This window comes from Pseudophryne corroboree, chromosome 4 (genome assembly GCF_028390025.1).
Source record: "Pseudophryne corroboree isolate aPseCor3 chromosome 4, aPseCor3.hap2, whole genome shotgun sequence".
Lineage (NCBI taxonomy): Eukaryota > Metazoa > Chordata > Amphibia > Anura > Myobatrachidae > Pseudophryne > Pseudophryne corroboree.
The window spans coordinates 26,551,820-26,566,901 of NC_086447.1; the positions used below are offsets into that span (position 1 = coordinate 26,551,820).

At 31.8% G+C, this 15,082-nt stretch overlaps 15 non-coding genes across 15 annotated transcripts; all 15 read right to left on the bottom strand.

Moving 5' to 3' along the window:
* Nucleotides 1-400: 400 nt before the first annotated feature.
* Nucleotides 401-473, bottom strand: TRNAV-AAC (transfer RNA valine (anticodon AAC)). Its single transcript has one exon. It is a non-coding gene; the product is annotated as a tRNA-Val (tRNA).
* A 1,368-nt stretch (nt 474-1,841) lies between these two features.
* On the bottom strand, nt 1,842-1,914 carry TRNAV-AAC (transfer RNA valine (anticodon AAC)). The gene has a single exon. It is a non-coding gene; the product is annotated as a tRNA-Val (tRNA).
* Nucleotides 1,915-2,340: 426 nt separating this feature from the next.
* On the bottom strand, nt 2,341-2,413 carry TRNAV-CAC (transfer RNA valine (anticodon CAC)). The gene has a single exon. It is a non-coding gene; the product is annotated as a tRNA-Val (tRNA).
* An 868-nt stretch (nt 2,414-3,281) lies between these two features.
* TRNAV-AAC (transfer RNA valine (anticodon AAC)) lies at nt 3,282-3,354 on the bottom strand. The gene has a single exon. It is a non-coding gene; the product is annotated as a tRNA-Val (tRNA).
* Nucleotides 3,355-3,784: 430 nt separating this feature from the next.
* TRNAV-CAC (transfer RNA valine (anticodon CAC)) lies at nt 3,785-3,857 on the bottom strand. Its single transcript has one exon. It is a non-coding gene; the product is annotated as a tRNA-Val (tRNA).
* An 868-nt stretch (nt 3,858-4,725) lies between these two features.
* TRNAV-AAC (transfer RNA valine (anticodon AAC)) lies at nt 4,726-4,798 on the bottom strand. The gene has a single exon. It is a non-coding gene; the product is annotated as a tRNA-Val (tRNA).
* A 1,368-nt stretch (nt 4,799-6,166) lies between these two features.
* Nucleotides 6,167-6,239, bottom strand: TRNAV-AAC (transfer RNA valine (anticodon AAC)). The gene has a single exon. It is a non-coding gene; the product is annotated as a tRNA-Val (tRNA).
* Nucleotides 6,240-7,607: 1,368 nt separating this feature from the next.
* TRNAV-AAC (transfer RNA valine (anticodon AAC)) lies at nt 7,608-7,680 on the bottom strand. Its single transcript has one exon. It is a non-coding gene; the product is annotated as a tRNA-Val (tRNA).
* Nucleotides 7,681-8,324: 644 nt separating this feature from the next.
* On the bottom strand, nt 8,325-8,397 carry TRNAV-AAC (transfer RNA valine (anticodon AAC)). Its single transcript has one exon. It is a non-coding gene; the product is annotated as a tRNA-Val (tRNA).
* Nucleotides 8,398-9,765: 1,368 nt separating this feature from the next.
* On the bottom strand, nt 9,766-9,838 carry TRNAV-AAC (transfer RNA valine (anticodon AAC)). The gene has a single exon. It is a non-coding gene; the product is annotated as a tRNA-Val (tRNA).
* A 428-nt stretch (nt 9,839-10,266) lies between these two features.
* Nucleotides 10,267-10,339, bottom strand: TRNAV-CAC (transfer RNA valine (anticodon CAC)). Its single transcript has one exon. It is a non-coding gene; the product is annotated as a tRNA-Val (tRNA).
* Nucleotides 10,340-11,927: 1,588 nt separating this feature from the next.
* On the bottom strand, nt 11,928-12,000 carry TRNAV-AAC (transfer RNA valine (anticodon AAC)). Its single transcript has one exon. It is a non-coding gene; the product is annotated as a tRNA-Val (tRNA).
* A 1,150-nt stretch (nt 12,001-13,150) lies between these two features.
* On the bottom strand, nt 13,151-13,223 carry TRNAV-CAC (transfer RNA valine (anticodon CAC)). Its single transcript has one exon. It is a non-coding gene; the product is annotated as a tRNA-Val (tRNA).
* Nucleotides 13,224-14,091: 868 nt separating this feature from the next.
* On the bottom strand, nt 14,092-14,164 carry TRNAV-AAC (transfer RNA valine (anticodon AAC)). The gene has a single exon. It is a non-coding gene; the product is annotated as a tRNA-Val (tRNA).
* A 646-nt stretch (nt 14,165-14,810) lies between these two features.
* TRNAV-AAC (transfer RNA valine (anticodon AAC)) lies at nt 14,811-14,883 on the bottom strand. Its single transcript has one exon. It is a non-coding gene; the product is annotated as a tRNA-Val (tRNA).
* Between the last annotated feature and the right edge of the window lie 199 nt (nt 14,884-15,082).

A 15,082-nucleotide genomic window follows, 5' to 3' on the forward strand; every position in this document is an offset into this window, starting at 1 on the left:
GAATAATACTACACTACAGGTACTTCATGAATGCAACACCATCCAATATGCATGGTAGAAGGGAAATTGACTTTTGATATTCTGCAATATGATTTTTTGCTTGCTTTTTCATTGAGCAATGCAACAGTATATATTTATCAAAATATACATTATTGAATTCAAAGTGTTTAGGTAACAAAATATGTTTCTGCCAATTTCGAACTGGGGACCTTTCACGTGTGAGGCAAACATGAAATCACTACACTACAGATACTACATGAAAAATTTGCGACCATCATCCAATAAAAAATGATCTTTGACATTCAGTATGGCATGCTAAAATAAACTTTTTATCTGATTGTATTTTTATTGAGCATTTTACCCAAAAATTCATTGTTTTAAAATTCTAAAGCTAAAAGATTGTTTCTGCCCAGTTTCAAACTGGGGACCTTTCGCGTGTTAGGCGAACGTGATAACCACTACACTACAGAAACTGACTCTTGTGGATCCCATCCCTATCTAGTCTGGAAGTACAAATGACACATGCTTTTCTTAGAAATATAATTTTTTCTAAACTTTTTTCCTATTTTCTAATAATTTTGACGCTATTTTTCCACTTTGCTTTTCAAGAGGACACATTCACTTATTATCAATTCTGATCATTGTATTTACTAAAAATTTTTTTTTTTATGTATTTCTGACCAATTTTGAAGGGGGACCTTATGCATATTGGGTAAATGTGAATAACTCTACACTACAGGTACTTCATGAATGCAACACCATCCAATATGCATGGTAGAAGGGAAATTGACTTTTGATATTCTGCAATATGATTTTTGCTTGCTTTTTCATTGAGCAATGCAACAGTAGATAGTTATCAAAATATAAATTATTGAATTTAAAGTATTTAGGTAACAAAAAATGTTCTGCCCAGTTTTGAACTGAGGACCTTTCGCGTGTGAGGCGAACCTGATAACCACTACACTACAGAAACTACATGGAAACAGCATCTCCTGCCATCCAATAAAAAATGATCTTTGACATACATTATGGCATTCTGAAATAAACTTTTTATATGATTGCATTTTTATTTGGCATTTCAACCAAAAATCCCTTGTTTTAAAATTCTAAAGATAACAGCACATTTCTGCCCAGTTTCGAACTGGGGACCTTTTGTGTTTTAGGCGAATGTGATAACCACTACAATACAGAAACTGACTTTTGAAGATCTCATCACTATGGAGTCGGGAAGTACCATTGGCAAACCGTTTTCATAGAATTTTTTTTTCTAAACTTATTTTTCTATTTTCTAATAATTTCTATGCTATTTTTTCCACTTTGCATTTCAAGAGGACACATTCACTTATTAATAGTTCTGATCATTGTATTTAATAAAAAAATCTATTTTTAATGTATTTCTGACCAATTTTGAAGGGGAACCTTATGCATATTCGCTAAATGTGAATAATACTACACTACAGGTACTTCATGAATGCAACACCATCCAATATGCATGGTAGAAGGGAAATTGACTTTTGATATTCTACAATATGATTTTTTGCTTGCTTTTTCATTGAGCAATGCAACAGTATATATTTATCAAAATATAAATTATTGAATTCAAAGTGTTTAGGTAACAAAATATGTTTCTGCCAATTTCGAACTGGGGACCTTTCACGTGTGAGGCAAACATGAAATCACTACACTACAGATACTACATGAAAAAATTGCGACCATCATCCAATAAAAAATGATCTTTGACATTCAGTATGGCATGCTAAAATAAACTTTTTATCTGATTGTATTTTTATTGAGCATTTTACCCAAAAATTCATTGTTTTAAAATTCTAAAGCTAAAAGATTGTTTCTGCCCAGTTTCGAACTGGGGACCTTTCGCGTGTTAAGCGAACGTGATAACCACTACACTACAGAAACTGACTCTCGTGGATCCCATCACTATCTAGTCTGGAAGTACAAATGACACATGCTTTTCTTAGAAATGTAATTTTTCTAAACTTTTTCCTATTTTCTAATAATTTTGACGCTATTTTTCCACTTTGCATTTCAAGAGGACACATTCACTTATTATCAATTCTGATCATTGTATTTACTAAAAATTTTTTTTTTTTTTATTTCTGACCAATTTTGAAGGGGGACCTTATGCATATTGGGTAAATATGAATAACTCTACACTACAGGTACTTCATGAATGCAATACCATCCAATATGCATGGTAGAAGGGAAATTGACTTTTGATATTCTGCAATATGATTTTTTGCTTGCTTTTTCATTGAGCAATGCAACAGTATATAGTTATCAAAATATAAATTATTGAATTCAAAGTGTTTAGGTAACAAAATATGTTTCTGCACAGTTTTGAACTGAGGACCTTTCGCGTGTGAGGCGAAAGTGATAACCACTACACTACAGAAACTACATGGAAACAGCGTCTCCCACCATCCAATAAAAAATGATCTTTGACATACATTATGGCATTCTGAAATAAACTTTTTATATGATTGCATTTTTATTTGGCATTTCAACCAAAAATCCCTTGTTTTAAAATTCTAAAGATAACAGCACATTTCTGCCCAGTTTCGAACTGGGGACCTTTTGTGTTTTAGGCGAATGTGATAACCACTACAATACAGAAACTGACTTTTGAAGATCTCATCACTATGGAGTCGGGAAGTACCATTGGCAAACCGTTTTCATAGAATTTTTTTTTCTAAACTTATTTTTCTATTTTCTAATAATTTCTATGCTATTTTTTCCACTTTGCATTTCAAGAGGACACATTCACTTATTAATAGTTCTGATCATTGTATTTAATAAAAAAATCTATTTTTAATGTATTTCTGACCAATTTTGAAGGGGAACCTTATGCATATTCGCTAAATGTGAATAATACTACACTACAGGTACTTCATGAATGCAACACCATCCAATATGCATGGTAGAAGGGAAATTGACTTTTGATATTCTGCAATATGATTTTTTGCTTGCTTTTTCATTGAGCAATGCAACAGTATATATTTATCAAAATATAAATTATTGAATTCAAAGTGTTTAGGTAACAAACTATGTTTCTGCCAATTTCGAACTGGGGACCTTTCACGTGTGAGGCAAACATGAAATCACTACACTACAGATACTACATGAAAAATTTGCGACCATCATCCAATAAAAAATGATCTTTGACATTCAGTATGGCATGCTAAAATATACTTTTTATCTGATTGTATTTTTATTGAGCATTTTACCCAAAAATTCATTGTTTTAAAATTCTAAAGCTAAAACATTGTTTCTGCCCAGTTTTGAACTGGGGACCTTTCGCGTGTTAGGCGAACGTGATAACCACTACACTACAGAAACTGACTCTTGTGGATCCCATCACTATCTAGTCTGGAAGTACAAATGACACATGCTTTTCTTAGAAATATAATTTTTTCTAAACTTTTTTTCCTATTTTCTAATAATTTTGGCGCTTTTTTTCCACTTTGCATTTCAAGAGGACACATTCACTTATTATCAATTCTGATCATTGTATTTACTAAAAAAATATTTTTTTAATGTATTTCTGACCAATTTTGAAGGGGCACCTTATGCATATTGGGTAAATGTGAATAACTCTACACTACAGGTACTTCATGAATGCAACACCATCCAATATTCATGGTAGAAGGGAAATTGACTTTTGATATTCTGCAATATGATTTTTGCTTGCTTTTTCAATGAGCAATGCAACAGTAGATAGTTATCAAAATATAAATTATTGAATTCAAAGTGTTTAGGTAACAAAATATGTTTCTGCCCAGTTTTGAACTGAGGACCTTTCGCGTGTGAGGCAAACGTGATAACCACTACACTACAGAAACTACATGGAAACAGCATCTCCCGCTATCCAATAAAAAATGATCTTTGACATACATTATGGCATTCTGAAATAAACTTTTTATATGATTGCATTTTTATTTGGCATTTCAACCAAAAATCCCTTGTTTTAAAATTCTAAAGATAACAGCACATTTCTGCCCAGTTTCGAACTGGGGACCTTTTGTGTTTTAGGCGAATGTGATAACCACTACAATACAGAAACTGACTTTTGAAGATCTCATCACTATGGAGTCGGGAAGTACCATTGGCAAACCGTTTTCATAGAATTTTTTTTTCTAAACTTATTTTTCTATTTTCTAATAATTTCTATGCTATTTTTTCCACTTTGCATTTCAAGAGGACACATTCACTTATTAATAGTTCTGATCATTGTATTTAATAAAAAAATCTATTTTTAATGTATTTCTGACCAATTTTGAAGGGGAACCTTATGCATATTGGCTAAATGTGAATAATACTACACTACAGGTACTTCATGAATGCAACACCATCCAATATGCATGATAGAAGGGAAATTGACTTTTGATATTCTGCAATATGATTTTTTGCTTGCTTTTTCATTGAGCAATGCAACAGTATATATTTATCAAAATATAAATTATTGAATTCAAAGTGTTTAGGTAACAAAATATGTTTCTGCCAATTTCGAACTGGGGACCTTTCACGTGTGAGGCAAACATGAAATCACTACACTACAGATACTACATGAAAAATTTGCGACCATCATCCAATAAAAAATGATCTTTGACATTCAGTATGGCATGCTAAATTAAACTTTTTATCTGATTGTATTTTTATTGAGCATTTTACCCAAAAATTCATTGTTTTAAAATTCTAAAGCTAAAACATTGCTTCTGCCCAGTTTTGAACTGGGGACCTTTCGCGTGTTAGGCGAATGTGATAACCACTACACTACAGAAACTGACTCTTGAGGATCCCATCACTATCTAGTCTGGAAGTACAAATGACACATGCTTTTCTTAGAAATATAATTTTTTCTAAACTTTTTTCCTATTTTCTAATAATTTTGACGCTATTTTTCCACTTTGCATTTCAAGAGGACACATTCACTTATTATCAATTCTGATCATTGTATTTACTAAAAAAATATTTTTTAATGTATTTCTGACCAATTTTGAAGGGGGACCTTATGCATATTGGGTAAATGTGAATAACTCTACACTACAGGTACTTCATGAATGCAACACCATCCAATATGCATGGTAGAAGGGAAATTGACTTTTGATATTCTGCAATATGATTTTTGCTTGCTTTTTCATTGAGCAATGCAACAGTAGATAGTTATCAAAATATAAATTATTGAATTTAAAGTATTTAGGTAACAAAAAATGTTCTGCCCAGTTTTGAACTGAGGACCTTTCGCGTGTGAGGCGAACCTGATAACCACTACACTACAGAAACTACATGGAAACAGCATCTCCTGCCATCCAATAAAAAATGATCTTTGACATACATTATGGCATTCTGAAATAAACTTTTTATATGATTGCATTTTTATTTGGCATTTCAACCAAAAATCCCTTGTTTTAAAATTCTAAAGATAACAGCACATTTCTGCCCAGTTTCGAACTGGGGACCTTTTGTGTTTTAGGCGAATGTGATAACCACTACAATACAGAAACTGACTTTTGAAGATCTCATCACTATGGAGTCGGGAAGTACCATTGGCAAACCGTTTTCATAGAATTTTTTAATCTAAACTTATTTTTCTATTTTCTAATAATTTCTATGCTATTTTTTCCACTTTGCATTTCAAGAGGACACATTCACTTATTAATAGTTCTGATCATTGTATTTAATAAAAAAATCTATTTTTAATGTATTTCTGACCAATTTTGAAGGGCAACCTTATGCATATTGGCTAAATGTGAATAATACTACACTACAGGTACTTCATGAATGCAACACCATCCAATATGCATGGTAGAAGGGAAATTGACTTTTGATATTCTGCAATATGATTTTTTGCTTGCTTTTTCATTGAGCAATGCAACAGTATATATTTATCAAAATATAAATTATTGAATTCAAAGTGTTTAGGTAACAAAATATGTTTCTGCCAATTTCGAACTGGGGACCTTTCACGTGTGAGGCAAACATGAAATCACTACACTACAGATACTACATGAAAAATTTGCGACCATCATCCAATAAAAAATGATCTTTGACATTCAGTATGGCATGCTAAAATAAACTTTTTATCTGATTGTATTTTTATTGAGCATTTTACCCAAAAATTCATTGTTTTAAAATTCTAAAGCTAAAAGATTGTTTCTGCCCAGTTTCAAACTGGGGACCTTTCGCGTGTTAGGCGAACGTGATAACCACTACACTACAGAAACTGACTCTTGTGGATCCCATCCCTATCTAGTCTGGAAGTACAAATGACACATGCTTTTCTTAGAAATATAATTTTTTCTAAACTTTTTTCCTATTTTCTAATAATTTTGACGCTATTTTTCCACTTTGCATTTCAAGAGGACACATTCACTTATTATCAATTCTGATCATTGTATTTACTAAAAAAAATTTTTTTAATGTATTTCTGACCAATTTTGAAGGGGGACCTTATGCATATTGGGTAAATGTGAATAACTCTACACTACAGGTACTTCATGAATGCAACACCATCCAATATGCATGGTAGAAGGGAAATTGACTTTTGATATTCTGCAATATGATTTTTGCTTGCTTTTTCATTGAGCAATGCAACAGTAGATAGTTATCAAAATATAAATTATTGAATTTAAAGTATTTAGGTAACAAAAAATGTTCTGCCCAGTTTTGAACTGAAGACCTTTCGCGTGTGAGGCGAACCTGATAACCACTACACTACAGAAACTACATGGAAACAGCATCTCCTGCAATCCAATAAAAAATGATCTTTGACATACATTATGGCATTCTGAAATAAACTTTTTATATGATTGCATTTTTATTTGGCATTTCAACCAAAAATCCCTTGTTTTAAAATTCTAAAGATAACAGCACATTTCTGCCCAGTTTCGAACTGGGGACCTTTTGTGTTTTAGGCGAATGTGATAACCACTACAATACAGAAACTGACTTTTGAAGATCTCATCACTATGGAGTCGGGAAGTACCATTGGCAAACCGTTTTCATAGAATTTTTTTTTCTAAACTTATTTTTCTATTTTCTAATAATTTCTATGCTATTTTTTCCACTTTGCATTTCAAGAGGACACATTCACTTATTAATAGTTCTGATCATTGTATTTAATAAAAAAATCTATTTTTAATGTATTTCTGACCAATTTTGAAGGGGAACCTTATGCATATTCGCTAAATGTGAATAATACTACACTACAGGTACTTCATGAATGCAACACCATCCAATATGCATGGTAGAAGGGAAATTGACTTTTGATATTCTGCAATATGATTTTTTGCTTGCTTTTTCATTGAGCAATGCAACAGTATATATTTATCAAAATATAAATTATTGAATACAAAGTGTTTAGGTAACAAAATATGTTTCTGCCAATTTCGAACTGGGGACCTTTCACGTGTGAGGCAAACATGAAATCACTACACTACAGATACTACATGAAAAAATTGCGACCATCATCCAATAAAAAATGATCTTTGACATTTAGTATGGCATGCTAAAATAAACTTTTTATCTGATTGTATTTTTATTGAGCATTTTACCCAAAAATTCATTGTTTTAAAATTCTAAAGCTAAAAGATTGTTTCTGCCCAGTTTCGAACTGGGGACCTTTCGCGTGTTAGGCGAACGTGATAACCACTACACTACAGAAACTGACTCTCGTGGATCCCATCACTATCTAGTCTGGAAGTACAAATGACACATGCTTTTCTTAGAAATGTAATTTTTCTAAACTTTTTCCTATTTTCTAATAATTTTGACGCTATTTTTCCACTTTGCATTTCAAGAGGACACATTCACTTATTATCAATTCTGATCATTGTATTTACTAAAAAAAATTTTTTTATTTATTTCTGACCAATTTTGAAGGGGGACCTTATGCATATTGGGTAAATATGAATAACTCTACACTACAGGTACTTCATGAATGCAATACCATCCAATATGCATGGTAGAAGGGAAATTGACTTTTGATATTCTGCAATATGATTTTTTGCTTGCTTTTTCATTGAGCAATGCAACAGTATATATTTATCAAAATATAAATTATTGAATTCAAAGTGTTTAGGTAACAAAATATGTTTCTGCCAATTTCGAACTGGGGACCTTTCACGTGTGAGGCAAACATGAAATCACTACACTACAGATACTACATGAAAAATTTGCGACCATCATCCAATAAAAAATGATCTTTGACATTCAGTATGGCATGCTAAAATAAACTTTTTATCTGATTGTATTTTTATTGAGCATTTTACCCAAAAATTCATTGTTTTAAAATTCTAAAGCTAAAAGATTGTTTCTGCCCAGTTTCAAACTGGGGACCTTTCGCGTGTTAGGCGAACGTGATAACCACTACACTACAGAAACTGACTCTTGTGGATCCCATCCCTATCTAGTCTGGAAGTACAAATGACACATGCTTTTCTTAGAAATATAATTTTTTCTAAACTTTTTTCCTATTTTCTAATAATTTTGACGCTATTTTTCCACTTTGCATTTCAAGAGGACACATTCACTTATTATCAATTCTGATCATTGTATTTACTAAAAAAAATTTTTTTAATGTATTTCTGACCAATTTTGAAGGGGGACCTTATGCATATTGGGTAAATGTGAATAACTCTACACTACAGGTACTTCATGAATGCAACACCATCCAATATGCATGGTAGAAGGGAAATTGACTTTTGATATTCTGCAATATGATTTTTGCTTGCTTTTTCATTGAGCAATGCAACAGTAGATAGTTATCAAAATATAAATTATTGAATTTAAAGTATTTAGGTAACAAAAAATGTTCTGCCCAGTTTTGAACTGAAGACCTTTCGCGTGTGAGGCGAACCTGATAACCACTACACTACAGAAACTACATGGAAACAGCATCTCCTGCAATCCAATAAAAAATGATCTTTGACATACATTATGGCATTCTGAAATAAACTTTTTATATGATTGCATTTTTATTTGGCATTTCAACCAAAAATCCCTTGTTTTAAAATTCTAAAGATAACAGCACATTTCTGCCCAGTTTCGAACTGGGGACCTTTTGTGTTTTAGGCGAATGTGATAACCACTACAATACAGAAACTGACTTTTGAAGATCTCATCACTATGGAGTCGGGAAGTACCATTGGCAAACCGTTTTCATAGAATTTTTTTTTCTAAACTTATTTTTCTATTTTCTAATAATTTCTATGCTATTTTTTCCACTTTGCATTTCAAGAGGACACATTCACTTATTAATAGTTCTGATCATTGTATTTAATAAAAAAATCTATTTTTAATGTATTTCTGACCAATTTTGAAGGGGAACCTTATGCATATTCGCTAAATGTGAATAATACTACACTACAGGTACTTCATGAATGCAACACCATCCAATATGCATGGTAGAAGGGAAATTGACTTTTGATATTCTGCAATATGATTTTTTGCTTTCTTTTTCATTGAGCAATGCAACAGTATATATTTATCAAAATATAAATTATTGAATTCAAAGTGTTTAGGTAACAAACTATGTTTCTGCCAATTTCGAACTGGGGACCTTTCACGTGTGAGGCAAACATGAAATCACTACACTACAGATACTACATGAAAAATTTGCGACCATCATCCAATAAAAAATGATCTTTGACATTCAGTATGGCATGCTAAAATATACTTTTTATCTGATTGTATTTTTATTGAACATTTCACCCAAAAATTCATTGTTTTAAAATTCTAAAGCTAAAAGACTGTTTCTGCCCAGTTTCGAACTGGGGACCTTTCGCGTGTTAAGTGAACGTGATAAACACTACACTACAGAAACCGACTCTCGAGGATCCCATCACTATCTAGTCTGGAAGTACAAATGACACATGCTTTTCTTAGAAATATAATTTTTTCTAAACTTTTTTCCTATTTTCTAATAATTTTGACGCTATTTTTCCACTTTGCATTTCAAGAGGACACATTCACTTATTATCAATTCTGATCATTGTATTTACTAAAAAAATATTTTTTAATGTATTTCTGACCAATTTTGAAGGGGCACCTTATGCATATTGGGTAAATGTGAATAACTCTACACTACAGGTACTTCATGAATGCAACACCATCCAATATGCATGGTAGAAGGGAAATTGACTTTTGATATTCTGCAATATGATTTTTGCTTGCTTTTTCATTGAGCAATGCAACAGTAGATAGTTATCAAAATATAAATTATTGAATTCAAAGTGTTTAGGTAACAAAATGTGTTTCTGCCCAGTTTTGAACTGGGGATCTTTCGCGTGTGAGGCGAACGTGATAACCACTACACTACAGAAACTACATGGAAACAGCATCTCCCGCCATCCAATAAAAAATGATCTTTGACATACATTATGGCATTCTGAAATAAACTTTTTATATGATTGCATTTTTATTTGGCATTTCAACCAAAAATCCCTTGTTTTAAAATTCTAAAGAAAATAGCATATTTCTGCCCAATTTCGAACTGGGCACCTTTTGTGTTTTAGGCGAATGTGATAACCACTACAATACAGAACTGACTTTTGAAGATCTCATCACTATGGAGTCGGAACGTACCATTGGCAAACCGTTTTCTTAGAATTTTTTTTTCTAAACTTATTTTTCTATTTTCTAATAATTTCTATGCTATTTTTTCCACTTTGCATTTCAAGAGGACACATTTACTTATTAATAGTTCTGATTATTGTATTTACTAAAAAAATATTTTTTTAATGTATTTCTGACCAATTTTGAAGGGGGACCTTATGCATATTGGGTAAATGTGAATAACTCTACACTACAGGTACTTCATGAATGCAACACCATCCAATATGCATGGTAGAAGGGAAATTGACTTTTGATATTCTGCAATATGATTTTTGCTTGCTTTTTTATTGAGCAATGCAACAGTAGATAGTTATCAAAATATAAATTATTGAATTTAAAGTGTTTAGGTAACAAAAAATGTTCTTCCCAGTTTTGAACTGAGGACCTTTCGCGTGTGAGGGGAACCTGATAACCACTACACTACAGAAACTACATGGAAACAGCATCTCCTGCCATCCAATAAAAAATGATCTTTGACATACATTATGGCATTCTGAAAGAAACTTTTTATATGATTGCATTTTTATTTGGCATTTCAACCAAAAATCCCTTGTTTTAAAATTCTAAAGATAACAGCACATTTCTGCCCAGTTTCGAACTGGGGACCTTTTGTGTTTTAGGCGAATGTGATAACCACTACAATACAGAAACTGACTTTTGAAGATCTCATCACTATGGAGTCGGGAAGTACCATTGGCAAACCGTTTTCATAGAATTTTTTTTTCTAAACTTATTTTTCTATTTTCTAATAATTTCTATGCTATTTTTTCCACTTTGCATTTCAAGAGGACACATTCACTTATTAATAGTTCTGATCATTGTATTTAATAAAAAAATCTATTTTTAATGTATTTCTGACCAATTTTGAAGGGGAACCTTATGCATATTCGCTAAATGTGAATAATACTACACTACAGGTACTTCATGAATGCAACACCATCCAATATGCATGGTAGAAGGGAAATTGACTTTTGATATTCTGCAATATGATTTTTTGCTTGCTTTTTCATTGAGCAATGCAACAGTATATATTTATCAAAATATAAATTATTGAATTCAAAGTGTTTAGGTAACAAAATATGTTTCTGCCAATTTCGAACTGGGGACCTTTCACGTGTGAGGCAAACATGAAATCACTACACTACAGATACTACATGAAAAATTTGCGACCATCATCCAATAAAAAATGATCTTTGACATTCAGTATGGCATGCTAAAATAAACTTTTTATCTGATTGTATTTTTATTGAGCATTTTACCCAAAAATTCATTGTTTTAAAATTCTAAAGCTAAAAGATTGTTTCTGCCAAGTTTCGAACTGGGGACCTTTCGCGTGTTAGGCGAATGTGATAACCACTACACTACAGAAACTGACTCTCGTGGATCCCATCACTATCTAGTCTGGAAGTACAAATGACACATGCTTTTCTTAGAAATATAATTTTTTCTAAACTTTTTTCCTATTTTCTAATAATTTTGACGCTATTTTTCCACTTTGCATTTCAAGAGGACACATTCACTTATTATCAATTCTGATCATTGTATTTACTAAAAAAATATTTTTTAATGTATTTCTGACCAATTTTGAAGGGGCACCTTATGCATATTGGGTAAATGTGAATAACTCTACACTACAGGTACTTCATGAATGCAACACCATCCAATATGCATGGTAGAAGGGAAATTGACTTTTGATATTCTGCAATATGATTTTTGCTTGCATTTTCATTGAGCAATGCAACAGTAGATAGTTATCAAAATATAAATTATTGAATTCAAAGTGTTTAGGTAACAAAATGTGTTTCTGCAGAGTTTTGAACTGGGGATCTTTCGCGTGTGAGGCGAACGTGATAACCACTACACTACAGAAACTACATGGAAACAGCATCTCCCGCCATCCAATAAAAAATGATCTTTGACATACATTATGGCATTCTGAAATAAACTTTTTATATGATTGCATTTTTATTTGGCATTTCAACCAAAAATCATTTGTTTTAAAATTCTAAAGAAAACAGCATATTTCTGCCCAGTTTCGAACTGGGCACCTTTTGTGTTTTAGGCGAATGTGATAACCACTACAATACAGAAGCTGACTTTTGAAGATCTCATCACTATGGAGTCGGAAAGTACCATTGGCAAACCGTTTTCTTAGAATTTTTTTTTCTAAACTTATTTTTCTATTTTCTAATAATTTCTATGCTATTTTTTCCACTTTGCATTTCAAGAGGACACATTTACTTATTAATAGTTCTGATCATTGTATTTAATAAAAAAATCTATTTTTAATGTATTTCTGACCAATTTTGAAGGGGAACCTTATGCATATTCGCTAAATGTGAATAACTCTACACTACAGGTACTTCATGAATGCAACACCATCCAATATGCATGGTAGAAGGGAAATTGACTTTTGATATTCTGCAATATGATTTTTGCTTGCTTTTTCATTGAGCAATGCAACAGTAGATAGTTATCAAAATATAAATTATTGAATTCAAAGTGTTTAGGTAACAAAATATGTTTCTGCCCAGTTTCGAACTGGGGACCTTACGCGTGTGAGGCAAACGTGATAACCACTACACTACAGAAACTACATAAAAACAGCATCTCCCGCCATCCAATAAAAAATGATCTTTGACATACATTATGGCATTCTGAAATAAACTTTTTATATGATTGCATTTTTATTTGGCATTTCAACCAAAAATCCCTTGTTTTAAAATTCTAAAGATAAAAGCACATTTCTGCCCAGTTTTGAACTGGGGACCTTTTGTGTTTTAGGCGAATGTGATAACCACTACAATACAGAAACTGACTTTTGAAGATCTCATCACTATGGAGTCGGGAAGTACCATTGGCAAACCGTTTTCATAGAATTTTTTTTTCTAAACTTATTTTTCTATTTTCTAATAATTTCTATGCTATTTTGTCCTCTTTGCATTTCAAGAGGACACATTCACTTATTAATAGTTCTGATCATTGTATTTAATAAAAAAATCTATTTTTAATGTATTTCTGACCAATTTTGAAGGGGAACCTTATGCATATTGGCTAAATGTGAATAATACTACACTACAGGTACTTCATGAATGCAACACCATCCAATATGCATGGTAGAAGGGAAATTGACTTTTGATATTCTGCAATATGATTTTTTGCTTGCTTTTTCATTGAGCAATGCAACAGTATATATTTATCAAAATATAAATTATTGAATTCAAAGTGTTTAGGTAACAAAATATGTTTCTGCCAATTTCGAACTGGGGACCTTTCACGTGTGAGGCAAACATGAAATCACTACACTACAGATACTACATGAAAAATTTGCGACCATCATCCAATAAAAAATGATCTTTGACATTCAGTATGGCATGCTAAAATAAACTTTTTATCTGATTGTATTTTTATTGAGCATTTTACCCAAAAATTCATTGTTTTAAAATTCTAAAGCTAAAAGATTGTTTCTGCCCAGTTTTGAACTGGGGACCTTTCGCGTGTTAGGCGAACGTGATAACCACTACACTACAGAAACTGACTCTTGTGGATCCCATCACTATCTAGTCTGGAAGTACAAATGACACATGCTTTTCTTAGAAATATAATTTTTTCTAAACTTTTTTTCCTATTTTCTAATAATTTTGACGCTATTTTTCCACTTTGCATTTCAAGAGGACACATTCACTTATTATCAATTCTGATCATTGTATTTACTAAAAAAAATTTTTTATGTATTTCTGACCAATTTTGAAGGGGGACCTTATGCATATTGGGTAAATGTGAATAACTCTACACTACAGGTACTTCATGAATGTAACACCATCCAATATGCATGGTAGAAGGGAAATTGACTTTTGATATTCTGCAATATGATTTTTTGCTTGCTTTTTCATTGAGCAATGCAACAGTATATATTTATCAAAATATAAATTATTGAATTCAAAGTGTTTAGGTAACAAAATATGTTTCTGCCAATTTCGAACTGGGGACCTTTCACGTGTGAGGCAAACATGAAATCACTACACTACAGATACTACATGAAAAATTTGCGACCATCATCCAATAAAAAATGATCTTTGACATTCAGTATGGCATGCTAAAATAAACTTTTTATCTGATTGTATTTTTATTGAGCATTTTACCCAAAAATTCATTGTTTTAAAATTCTAAAGCTAAAAGATTGTTTCTGCCAAGTTTCGAACTGGGGACCTTTCGCGTGTTAGGCGAACGTGATAACCACTACACTACAGAAACTGACTCTCGTGGATCCCATCACTATCTAGTCTGGAAGTACAAATGACACATGCTTTTCTTAGAAATATAATTTTTTCTAAACTTTTTTCCTATTTTCTAATAATTTTGACGCTATTTTTCCACTTTGCATTTCAAGAGGACACATTCACTTATTATCAATTCTGATCATTGTATTTACTAAAAAAATATTTTTTAATGT